Below are 13258 nucleotides of genomic sequence, written 5' to 3' on the forward strand. Positions count from 1 at the left end.
CTCTCATTTTTATAAATTTGACTCAATTCCCTATATATCTGAGATATGAAACCTTTATTAAAGAAACTTGCTATAAAAATTTTTGACAGTACTTCATTGTCTATGCTACTTTTAACAAAATGTAGCTTCCCTGATTATTATCTCTTTTAATTAGGTTTAATTTTTGCTTTTCCTTTGTCTGAGATCATGATTACCACCCCTGCCCTCTTCACTTCAGCTGAAGCACAGCAGACTCTTCTCCATCCCTTCATTTCAACTCTGTGTGTGTCTTTCTGTCCTGAGTACATCTGTTGTATATAATCCAATTGTTGGATTATGTTTCCAGTCCATCCTGCTTTCTGCTTCCATTCCACTGTTAGCTCATCCTATTCACATTCACAGTTAAGATCGTTAATTGTGAATTTCCTTCCATTCCGGTCAAAGGATAGGAACAGCCAGTTCTCAGATGAAGAAATTAAAGCCATCTATAGTCATAGGAAAAAATGCTCTAAATGGCTATTGATTAGAGAAATGCAAATCAAAACAACTCTGAGGGACCACATTACATCTATCAGACTGGACAAGATGACAAAACAAGAAAATGATAAATGTTGGAGAAGATGTGGGAAAACTTCTTGAAAAATTATGTTTGTGCTCTTTTTTTTTTTTATCATTTCTTGCAGGCAGTTCAATATTTTTAAAATTATCTCTCCTGGATCTATTTTCCAGGTCAGTTGTTTTTCCCATGAGATATTTAATTTTTTCTTCTATTTTTTTCATTATTTTGACTTTGTTTTATTGTTTCTTGATGTCTCATAGAGTCATTTGCTTTTCCTTACCCATCTAGTCTTTAAGGAATTATTTTCTTTTGGGAGTATTTTTCTTTTAGACCTCTTTTTTTTTTTTTCCATTTGCCCAATTTAGCTTTGAGAGGAGACTGCTCCTTCTCTTAAAAAGCCTACATTCTTGGTCATGGTGAGACGGAGGAACAAAAGGTAAACAGAAAATAAAATACATAGAGTGAATAAAAAGTAATTTGGAGGGCAGGGAGAGAATTGCATTATCTTCCCTTCCCTTCCGTAAGCAAGTGAGCAAGAAAACTGCAAGTAACGTATTTGTATTGACTGACTAGAAATTATTAGAATTACTGGTATTGAAAATATTGTTTTGTTTTGAGGCAGCAGTAGTTTATAAATTCAAGGAAAACGCCATAGGCTTGTAAGATTAAAAGCCAGAAGTGTCCTTGAATCCCTGAAGACATTCTTCTAGTCATAACTATTTAAGGTAGAGAAGGAATGAAAGAGCCAGATGACTCACACTCTACTTGATTTATTTTGGCTTGAGAAATTTGGATATTGTCTTAGCCATTCTGTTGAGTTAAAAATATTTACAAAACTCCAGAAGTACACACACCACACATGTTGGGAAGAATGTCTAGATTACTGAAATATATTGACAAATACTTTAAACAAGCATTGGTCTGTGTGTTGCAAATCGGCTATTTATAGCAGCAACTACTTACATTTTAGAGAACTGGCCCTTTTCCATGTCAGGAAAATGGGCAGAACAAGTGAGGGTAGAGCAGGGTGACCTCTTCTAAATTGACCAAGAAAATTCCCACAATGTCAAGTTTCCGGGAAGAATTTTCATAGATGCAAGGCCATTGTTGACATTGACTTTTTACTGCTCCCACCCTGGAAACATTCAAAAAGTACAGGCCCACCATCAGGCAGTTGTCCAATTGTCCTCTGACATTAGGCTAAATAAGCCTGATTTCTTAGTGCATGTCAACATTTAGGTCTGTTTCTGGCAATGACCTGTCATCTTAATCATAACAATCGTTCTGGATTTCCTGCCCCACCCCAGGGAAACAGATTTACCCCTGGTAATAGTTCTTCTATTCCCAGAGATGCTAAGAAAGGTCATGTAATTTTCCTTAGGGCAGCAGCACAAGAGGCAGTGTGATGTAATAGGAAGAACACTGAACTTGAAATCAAAGTCCAACTTTCTTTGAGTCCTGTCCTTGGCACTTTCTAGTAGTTGTGTGATCTTGAAGAAGTCAGCTTGTATCTCCAGAGCCTTGGTATTCTCATATTCCAGCTTTACTTTTTTTGCATGGGACCCTTCTTTAGTTTCCCCTGCTACTAGAACCTTCCCTCAAAAATTCACCTTCTATATATTTTATGTATAACAATCTATGTGAATGTAGTCTTCCTGTTAGAGTGCGATACTTGAAGGCAGGTATTGTTTTGGTTTCATTTTTGTATCTCCAACTACGTGGCTGGCATACAAGAGTTACTTAATAAATCCTTGATGTTGGATTAATGAGTAATTAAAGCTTTCCAAAGGTGAAACCGGGCAGGGGAGCTGCCTCAGGAAAAGGTGGGTTCTTCCTCATCAAAAGTCTTCAAGCAATGGATGAGCTTTTGTTGATTATATTGTGAAGGAATTTCTTCAGGCAGGATTGAACTGATTGTACCAACTCCAAAATTCTACAACATTGATTTTTAATTTGGAGATAATACCTGAGATGATAATACCTCTGGAAAAAGCACTAAGTCAGACTTAGGCACTATGTAAGCATAAAGCGCCCTTGTTAGTATACTTGGGGTGTTTACATGTATAAAAGTTGCCATTCAATGTAATAAATACATCATTTCCTCATTTTGTGACCATTAAAACACTATTATAGCTTCAGTTTATGGTTCTTTTTTCTTGTGTAATTTAGTTATTTCAGACAAAGGTGCCTTGTGTTCTCATCTTCCCATTATTTATGTGGATACAACCTATATCGAAATTCTTTCTCTTTTTCACTTCTGGCTTCAAAAGCAGCTTACAATTACCTCTCCTTGCTTTCTGCCACTGCCCTTGTCAGGAAACGGACAGTCTGTGGATATTTCAACAAAGGAAAGTGCCACATTCTTACTCTGATTGAGATGAATGGAAATTGTCTTACAATTTCATTTCTCAGAAGGTAGGGGAAGCAACCATACAGGAAGGCAAGGGATGTAGACACTTCATGTATAACATGCAGAGGTTGGTGGGAACAGGAGGGGCAATGAGGCACATTTAAAAATATTACTTTTTATATACACACATATTTTTAATGCCATAAAATTCCATTGTTCATGGCACAGAGATATTTATTTGGTGGAAAAGTCAAATCCAGGTGTCACAGTGAAGACTCCAAATTTCATATGCATGTTAATGAAAAAAGATTAAAGCTTCATCCAAGTATTTGATTCATTTGAGATCTATCTTTTTATTTCTATTCAGTGTTTTAATCACACTTTAATAGATGTTTATTGAATATATATGGCATGCTATCATTCCTTTTAATATTGGTTACAGTGGGCAGCGAGGTAGCACAGTGGATATGATGCGGTCTAGAGGTTAGGGGTCCTGGTACCCCAAAATCATGATACCTGGGTCCTGCCTGAAAGAATTCGACCCAAGCCTTCTTTCAGCCAAAAACAAAGTTTATTGAAGATTCACCATATTAGCTAGACTCTTAAGGAGTCTGAACAACTATGGGCTATTGGTTAGATTGTAAAAATCTGAGCATCTTAATGGAGACAAGATGGACCTTATATACAGAATGACTGTGGGACAGTGGCCAAGTAGTCCATGAGGTAATAGAATTCCCAAGGGTGGGAAATGGAGCCTAGGTGGGACCAAGGATGGGAAGTGGCCTGGGGCCATAGGGAGGCAAGGCAATAGAGGGGAGATTGGGTGTAGCCACAATGAAAGACCAGCTGATGGGACCATAGCCTCAAGGGAACGTCAGAGATTTGGCCACGCAGGAAAGTACAGAGTCCATGAGGTGGGGAGTGGTCTGGGGCCAGAATTTTTCCTTTCTGGGGCTCAGATTCCAACCCCATCAGATAGAGCACCAGGCCTGGCAGAAGACATGAGTTCAAATTTGTCCTCAGAAATTTACTAACTGTGTGACCCTGGACAAGTCACTTAACTTTGCTTGCCTCAGTTTCCTCATCTGTAAAATGAACTGGAGAAGAAAATGACAACCACTCCAATATTTTTGCCAAGAAAACCCCAAAATGGGGTCACAGAGAGTTGGGCATGACTGAACAACAACAACAGTGGAAAGAAAACTGGATTTGGAATCATAAGGTCTGGGTACAAATTCTTCTGCTTCTTCCTCATGTGAACTTGGTCAAACCATTAAGCCTCTCTGGGCTTCAGTTTGTCTCTCTGTAAAATTAGATATTTGGCCTAGAAGATCTGTAAGGTCCTTTTTGCTTCTAAATCTGTGATCTCAAATCTAGTTCATTACCTTACTTGACTACTTAAATCCAAATGTATTTGACTTATTAAGAGGTGGCTTGAAATTATCAACAAGACAGTCCATCTCTTCACTCCTAATCTTAAGGAGTTGTCTTTTGCCTTTCCATGTGAATGAGATGTAACCTCTGTGAAGACTTGTCAGGGTGGTGATGAAAAGACTGTCTCAAAACTAGAGATAGGCCCTGAGACAATGAACAGGCCATAAGTTTAATTCAGCCCTAAACCCTCTCCTGATTGCCACTGCCACCTCAGCATTAGGTATACTAAATAAGGACGCGTATGTTTGGATTGGCTATGCCCTGTTTCCTTGTTCTTTGGGAATGGGAAAGATTTTCACACCTAGAATGTAAGCCCGCCTCCCAGCCAATGGGAGTAAGGGATAGTGGCAGGGTGGGAGTTTCTTGTTTGAGTTAAGATATATAACCTTGCTTTGTCCTTTGTGCCTCGCCTCTCTCCTGCTGGTAGTGTACTGGAGGAGTAGATGCCCCTTCTCCCGAGATTGTAATAAAGAGTAACTTTTTGCTTCTACCTTGAGAAGTCTCTGAATTTGTGTTAGAGTCACTGTACCACACAGCTTTGGAGGTCCCACCGAGATTTGCCCACCTGTGAGTGAGATCCCTAAATCTGGACCTTGAGGGTCGGGGCACCACTGGAGATTTCTCCAACAGCCCTCAGGCCAGATTTAGGGTACTTTCACTCCGCTTGGGTGAGAGCTCAAAGAGAGAGCTCAGGGAAGCAAAAAGTGAAAGAAAGTTAAACTCAGGACAGCAGCAGGATTTTGTGAAGTTGGCCGGCCGCAGGCAGTGATTAAGGTGCTTTGGATCAGTCACGTAAGTTGTGCGCGTACAGCCCAGAGGTAAGCGGCTCTCACGTCTCCTTATTAGTAGGTCTCTGACCTGGAGGGAAGGCGACGGCCCTCAATCAAAATTCACTAATTGCTGAGTCTTTGACTGGGGGTTTTGAGGTGACTCTGCCCGGCCAAATTTCTGGCGACATTGAAGGAGCACTCGGGCGACTGTGGGGAGAGGGCGACCTCTTCTAGTGATTAAATGTAATTGTTGAGTCAGTCTCTGACTCCGGGATGAGAGGGATTTCTCCCGATCAAATTCCTTTGTATGTTGCTCATTAGTAGGAGAATCATGGGCAAGGAACAGTCTAAAATAGCAGGTCAGAAGCTGCCATTTGATATTCTGGAAGATAGCTCCTTAAGGGCTAGGTTTAGCGATTGAGATGAATTACCAAAAATATAGGGAATAAATTGAGTAATTAAGTGCACTATCAAAACAAAAAAAAAAAGGACAAGAAAATATAAACAGGATTTGTTTCATGACTTTGTTTCTGTTCGTCATTTGTCTGTGTGTCTGTGTAGTCTGAGACCCTGTGGGGTGTGGGGAATGCAGCTGGATTTATTACTCAGAAAAAAAAAAGTTTTCTTTCTTTCTCTCCCTCTCTCCCTCCCTAATTACAGCAGCCTCAGAGGAGCGGGTGGATGGGAGAGCGAAAGAGAGACAAATACTTTATTATTTAGGTTATATTATTGGTAAAAGGCGAGTCGAGAAGGATCTTTGAAGTGTCAGGTTAGAATTAGAAAGAAATAAGATATGTGCAGTTTTAAAGGGACTTTAATCAAAGTCCATCAGAAGGAAAGGCAAGAAAGTTTAAGCATGTAGGAATGAAAGGAGTCTGGGTAGGAAGAAAAGTATAAGCTATTTGCACAAACAGTGTGAGCAGAGTGTTTGAGAGTAAAAAGGGTTGGAAGCTTCTGGAAATTGTTGGGAAAAAAAAGATTTCTCTCTCTCTCTTTACATTCTAACTCTGGCCAAGTTTTTGAATGTAAAGGGAAAGACAAGAAAGAAAAGGGGAGAGTGCTTTTCTCTGGATTTGCAATTCTTATGTCCCTTCAGAGTTCAAAGCTGCCCCAGCCTTGGTGGGTGTAATTTGGGTAGAAGAATTGAAAATGAAAATTTTGCAGCTCATTGTGATTCGATATTGTTATGTAAACTGGGCTGTTCAGTTACTTATTGGAACTCTAGAGGCCTTCTGCGTAAGGTGAGAAAATTGATTACTCTAGTTAACATTGATTCAAATTGCTGAAGCCTGAGATTCTCAGGTGGGTGGCTCTATCTGATAAGCTGCTAAACAGGACTGGGGACTTTTCTTAGTTCCCTTAAGGAAGCAGGAAAGAAAAGGAGAATTTAGAGCAGTAATTGTCACCACGTGTCTTTTTAAGGGAATATATAAATTTGTGGAAAATATTTCCTTTTAAAGGGCCAAGAGTATTGGATTTAAAACAAAAATGTTTTTAAATGTTTATCATTAGTGATTATAAATTCAGATCTGATTGGATTTAAGTTTACTGTTCTATAAAAAAAATAATAATAATGGTTGTTATGAGATGTGGCATTATTAGTTAATGTTAAAAGTGTAATAAGAGTAGTAAGGGCAATCATTTCTATATGTGATAATATGGAAATGCAATTGATGTTATCTGAAGTTTATTGTTTAAGTTATTATGGTATTTCTAAATTGTATTGTATTTCTAAAACTCTTAGATTGTAAAAGCTGAGGGACTACTATGAGGTAGAAATGGTGTTAAGGTAACTCTTGACATGCAGGGGGTCTTTAGTGATAAAGATGAGATAATTTGAAAACTGTTAAATACCTAGTGAGGTGTATTTGGCTGTAAGACTATGATAGCAGATTTTATTTAAAATCTTGACTATTATAAAAATGTATGGTGGTTTAAAGTTATAGTCTCAACATATTAATGATGAGATGAATGATTTTCTGTATAAAGTGACTTAGAAGTACATCCATCTAAGTTGATAATGGGTCATTTCAAAGTTTATTGCAATTGTGGAAATAATTTTGTAATGTATGCCCTGTGGTAATGATGGGGTTGGAATCTGGGCCCCAGAAAGGAAAAACCCTGGACTTTCCCACATGGCCAAATCTCTGGCATTCCCCTGAGGCTATAACCCCATCAACTGGCCTTTCATTGTGGCTACCAGTAGAAGGACAATGATGGGCTAGCATAGATAATAAGAGAAAAGCCAGTCTGTAGGGGTGGGAATGGTCCCTGGAGGCTGTTGGACCAGGTGAAAGGGTTCAGAAAGAAAGAAAGATTTTTATTGGGTCTGTTTCAAATTTTAATATACTGCTTATTTGTTTCTGAATTTTTTTATATGATGTAATCTGGTAAGCAATTGTATTAGTTATGTTGCTGGAAGGGCAATTTCTTTTATAATCTAGAATGCTGTTAAATTAATTGTGCCTTCAGGGAAAAGAGAAAAAGGAATGAATCGAGGCTGTTGGGGCATTCTATATGGTCCTGTTTTGTAACATTTCCTTTTAAATATTGTAATTTAAGAAATGAGAACTTCCAAGTTTTGTCTATGTTTAAAGGGAAGTTTTTTTTAGTTGGGATTATCTGGTTTTCACTTATGAAGTTTAAAGTTGTTAACTAAGCTATTTGGAGTTAACAAGTCAAGCACTGATAAAAATATTTTGTGTGTGCATGTGAAAAGAAACCTGGTAATTATGCAAAAAAAAAAGATTTTGTAAAATCTTATAATTCTTATAGTCACCTTTTGACTAGAGAATTTAGGTAATTAGGAAATTGTAAGCTGTTTTTGAGAAAGGGAGATACTTTCATAAAAAATGTTTTGATAAAATCTTTGATATTCTTTTAGAGGGCCTACCAAATTTCTATTTGTAAGAACTTAGAGTTTCATTCCTGGGTTTGTTGTGTCCTTGAACTGGACTTAACTGGGTGCTTTTCCATGGCCTAGCAATAGTTAAAATTACTGTTTGAACTTATTATATGTATGGGATTCAAGTCCTAAAAGTGTCTCATTCTTTCAGATTAAGAGTGGTTAGAAAGGAATAAATAAGCTTGAGAAACAGAGAGACAAATTTATTTAGAATAGCAACTTATGATCTTAATGGAAACTTTGTTTTACTCAGGACATTATTAAGAATCAGAACATGTGTAAGAAGTTATGCAAACTACTTAGAGTTCACTTCGGAGATGTTCCCGAATTAAACTATATTCCCACCTGAAAACACTGATAAGGGGAATTTGCTATCTAAGACTGTGGGGACTGTTAATGAACTATTATTCTGAGTCTAACTCCAGGTATGGTTAGCAAGGAGCTGATTGAGCTACTGACCCATGACGTCAGCAATCTGCAAAGAGGTTTGTGAGTTGCATCCATGAGCTGCAAGAGAGTGTTCTCATGGGAAGGTCGGGAGAATGACTTTTCTGCATGGCTGAAGTAGGATTCTCCTGACTCAATTTCCCCACTATGACGCCTGGCAGACTTTAAGTCTGGCTCAATGCGACTGGTCATATATATGTAACTTCTGCCTGGAGTTGACATGACTCTAGGGAAGCATTGTTCCCTTACTTTAGTTATGTTCTTTCATGGCAAATTCCTACAATCATAAGTTTGTAGGCATAAATATCAGACCTATTAAACAATAGATTGATGCAGGAACATCTGAGGCTATAGGAAGATGTAAGTATAAGATTGAGTTATTTGGCCTAGAATTTCAGAATTAAGTATTCAGTCTTAACATCTGTTACTAGTATATTCCTGTATAAGTCAGGATCCTTTAATTTCCCATAATGGTTATGATGAGGTCTGGAGGTTTGGAGGTGCTGGGATTCCAAGGTCACAACACAAGGGTCCTGACTGAAGGAGTTAAGCCCACGTCTTTCAGCCAGGGTGGGAGTTTGTTGGAGATAAACCATATAGGCCAATTAAGAGAAGTATAAGGGTTTTCTGGGACCCATAGACAAATGGGAGCCAGATTCTCTCCGGGGCCAGAGGCAAAGGTGTTGGCTTGGATCCGTACCCCATCATTAGGGGATAATTAGCCAAGAGATTGTGGAAGTAGGATATTATTCTGTTACTTAGTTAATACTTAGTTAATGTTAAAGTTACCTCAATTTGTTACAAATTAATGTTAAAAGAGGAATAGCTTGTGACTTATCTTGCAAATGCCTTGAAAGAAGCATCCATTTTAATTAAGGATTATGTATTTGTGCATGATCAGAAGTTGGGACTGTTTTAGTATTTGATATGTACTGGTTTTAAATTAACTATTACGCATTAGAGTGTGTTATTAATTCCTTAGTGGAATCTCATCCTCCTGATGGGGAATATGAATAGGAATGAATAATGAAATAATGCAAGGTATGGAACTAGAAGTAATTCAGAGTGTAAGGCTAGGTTCTAGTTTTTCTAATTTAAGTTTCTTAAAATATAGCAATTGGCCAAGGTTCCAATTTTGACCTTGTAATAGTGGAGACATGGGGGTTGAGTTAACTTTCATTATTTGCCCTAGTTATTGGCAAGATAATTTAAAATTGTGTTAAGATCAATCTTGTAGGAGAGAGAGGACATAAGGAGGATCTCTGCAGGAGAGTTTGCTGGACACTGTTTGAATGGCACTTGGACCAGAGGACTTCACCAGATGATGTCCAGAATGTTAGACAGCTGTATGAGAAGAGACTTCTGAAGCTTCAAACGGACAATTTATTGTCACTTTTGGGTCTCTGTATCTGTACTTAATAAGGGGACTGCCCCCCCTTTTTTAATTTGTCAATGCGTCGTTCACTTTCTCCCATATTATTTTAAGTCCCCAAAATCCCCTGATGAAATGTTGCCCAGTAGCACAGCCCCAGATAGAACCATCACTAAGGCATTGCAAGGTTTAACCACTTTTGGCTGAGGAGTTGGCAAAGAACTCTAAGATAGATAATTAATTAAAGGGATGGTTAGAATATTAAATACTGTAGGATGTTGTATAGTTCCATGCAATAAGGGACTAGTACAATGATTGATAATCTCACTAAAGATTATCCCAGTAGGACCCACAGTGGGAGTTCAGAGGGCAGGCTCTGGCAATATAAAGATGATGACTGAAAGTACCAATGAGACTTTAGACAGTGATGTGGCTTATTCTAAATCTGTTAAATTAAGGGTTTTAAGGGAGCAGGTTTCAGCAGATCTGGGGAATAATGATAGGGAAACAAGGACTATGAAAATGGGGGTGTGGAATGATAGTATAGAACAAGGTGACAAGCGGTTTGATGAACTATCTCGACAATGGTGTGAGAAGTCTTCAGACAGTATGAAATAAGAGAGGGGGGACTGAATGAGATATAACCTCTGTGAAGACCTCTCATAAGTTTAATTTGGCCCTAAACCCTCTCCTGATTGCCACTGCCACGTCAGCCTTAGGTACACTAAATAAGGACATGTATGTTTGGATTGGCTATACCCTGTTTCCTTGTTCTTTGGGAATGGGAAAGATTTTCACACCTAGAATGTAAGCCCGCCTCCCAGCCAATGGGAGTAAGGGATAGTGGTGGGGTGGGAGTTTCTTGTTTGCGTTAAGATATATAACCTTGCTTTGTCCTTTGTGCCTCGCCTCTCTCCTGCTGGTAGTGTACTGGAGGAGTAGATGCCCCTTCTCCCGAGATTGTAATAAAGAGTAACTTTTTGCTTTCACCTTGAGAAGTCTCTGAATTTAATTGTGTTAGAGTCACTGTACCACACATATGTATCCCCAGTACTTAGCATAGTGCCTGGCACATAGTAAGTGCTTAATAAATGTTTATTGACTGACTGACACTCAGAGGGTATCATTTCCAAACTTTGCCTGCTTCAAACAAATTTTTTTGTCTCACCTCTGTCTGGACCTAAGTTTGGTGGAAAAGAGTGAACAGGATAATGAGATAGAGATGTGAGAAATAACCTTGTGAGGAATAGTCATGTATTTTCACAATTCATTCTGGTCAGGGGGCACAAGGGTAGGTATAGTCAAATACACTAGACCTTAGGAAAGTTGATTTCTAAAAGCTTAGTGGAAAATTCAGGATGATTGCATGTCCTGAGACTCTAAAAAGGAAGATGTATCAAAGATGGAACTCTCTCAAGAATGCAATTGTGACGACACAGTCACAATCCCTATGAGGCAAGAAAGGAAAAGGTATCAAAAGACACCAATATAGCTTCACAGAAAACTCTGAACAGCTCAAATTTGAAAAAAAAAAACAAAAAACAAAAAAAAAAACAAGTACAGATGGCAAAAGAAGGAAAAAGTTGATGCTGGAGGAGCTGTGGAAGGACAGGGATACATACATTTTTACAGGAATGCTCCAACAATGCTGGAAAGCAATTTAGAATTATACTAAGAAAGTGACTCAAATGTCTTTGTCTTTTGACCCAAGTGATAGGGGCTAATAGGTATTTTACCCCAAGGAGGTCAAAGAAAGAAAGGTTCTACATACTCAAGGACATTCTAGCAACTTTTGTATTAGCAAAACAGAAACAATGTAGATGCTTATCAATTGGGGAAAGGCTAAACAAATTGGGGTATATGAATATAATTCATGAATATTACTGTACTTTAAGAAAAGAGGAATATAAAGGAATTCAGAGGAGTATGGGAAGACATGAAATGATGCAAAGTGAAGTAAGTAGACCTGTGAAAACAGTATAAATGGTGGGTACAACAATGTAAATGGAAAAAAAAGACAAAACCGAACAGTGTGTAATTATGATGATAAAGCTTAGAGCCAAAGAAGAAGGAGAGAAAATGGGGAACTAATAGTGTGGAGCTTTGTATATAGCACCAGTCTCAGTTGATGTTTTTGGATAGTTTTGCTGCAGGGTTTCCCCCCCCCCTTTCTTTTCTTAATCTTTGTTACAAAGAATGGCTCTTTGGGAAAGAGAACAGGGAGGAATATATTTGGAAATGAAGGTAACATGAAAACAAAAGACATAAATAAAAAAGGATATGTCTAAAAGATTGTAACAGGGGCCTATACGCAAGGATAAATATGAATAATTGGCGTGTAACTGTTATTACAGTTTCAGGAAGGCTAAAGCCCACAAGGAGCTGAAGCTTCTTATTTGGCATCTGCCAGGGCCTTCAGAGGACTGTTTCTGGCCGATATCCCAGAATATGGTCCCTGCCTGCCCAAAAGCCTAGAAGCCCCCAAAAGATGATAGTCCAGGCAAAGCCAGGCGTTTCCACCAGACCACACTTAAGACTTTTCCATGTCAGAGGTGCCTCAGAACTAGAAGGGTGTGGTTCTCCCCTCTCCTGAGGTTGTATGAGGGAGGATGAAGGTGGAAGGAAGTTGAAGGAAAGTGAAGTCAGAAAAAAGGTTCTGCATTTTCCTAGTGGCAGGACCCAAAAGGTTATGATAAGAGTTTCTTGGGCCTGATTTACACAGTGTGAATAAATGCTTGCAGCTCATAGGCCCTCCCCATTATTTTTGATCAAAGAAGCACTTTTTAATTAATGTTATTTTTCTTTATAAATAAAGAACTGTAACTTTTTATAACTGTACATGTCACCCTTCTTTGTTATAGAGGAGATAATTATCTATTTTTCTTTTTTTTTTGTCAAAGCAAGAAGTAAATATTTTAGAATTGTTAAAGATATAAATAAAAGTGAATAAAGTTTAGAGTTCCACATGATAAGAAAACATATGAAGGACAACAAAGCAGTTTTAAGTTTGTTTCAGAAAAAGAAAAGAACAAAGAAGGGAGAGGTCTGCCCCTTGGGGTGAGGTGGGACTCCAATGTTAACAGATGATTGGGACTTAGAGGTATTACACAACTGCTATTTAGTTTCACTCTTTTACATCAAGGAGTATGATCTTAAAACCAAAATGGAGAAAACAAAAATGATTCCAGGATATGTGAGGCAATTATATGAGAACCCCTCACTACTCTAACTTTAACATTTCAGTGACCTGGCCCAGACAAGTTATGTCCTGGGTGTCAGGACCTGTCCAGATTCCCTTAAAAGATACTGAGAGGGGCATGGCTAGTCATGCTTTCAATGAGGCTGGCCTTCACACAAGCACTTAGCTGAGAATTTGGTCCTACCTGCCTACCCTATTTCTTTCTTTCTTTCTTTCTTTCTTTCTTTCTTTCTTTCTTTCTTT

Source organism: Vombatus ursinus, unplaced genomic scaffold (genome assembly GCF_900497805.2).
Source record: "Vombatus ursinus unplaced genomic scaffold, bare-nosed wombat genome assembly UNPS02011014.1, whole genome shotgun sequence".
NCBI classification, from domain to species: domain Eukaryota; kingdom Metazoa; phylum Chordata; class Mammalia; order Diprotodontia; family Vombatidae; genus Vombatus; species Vombatus ursinus.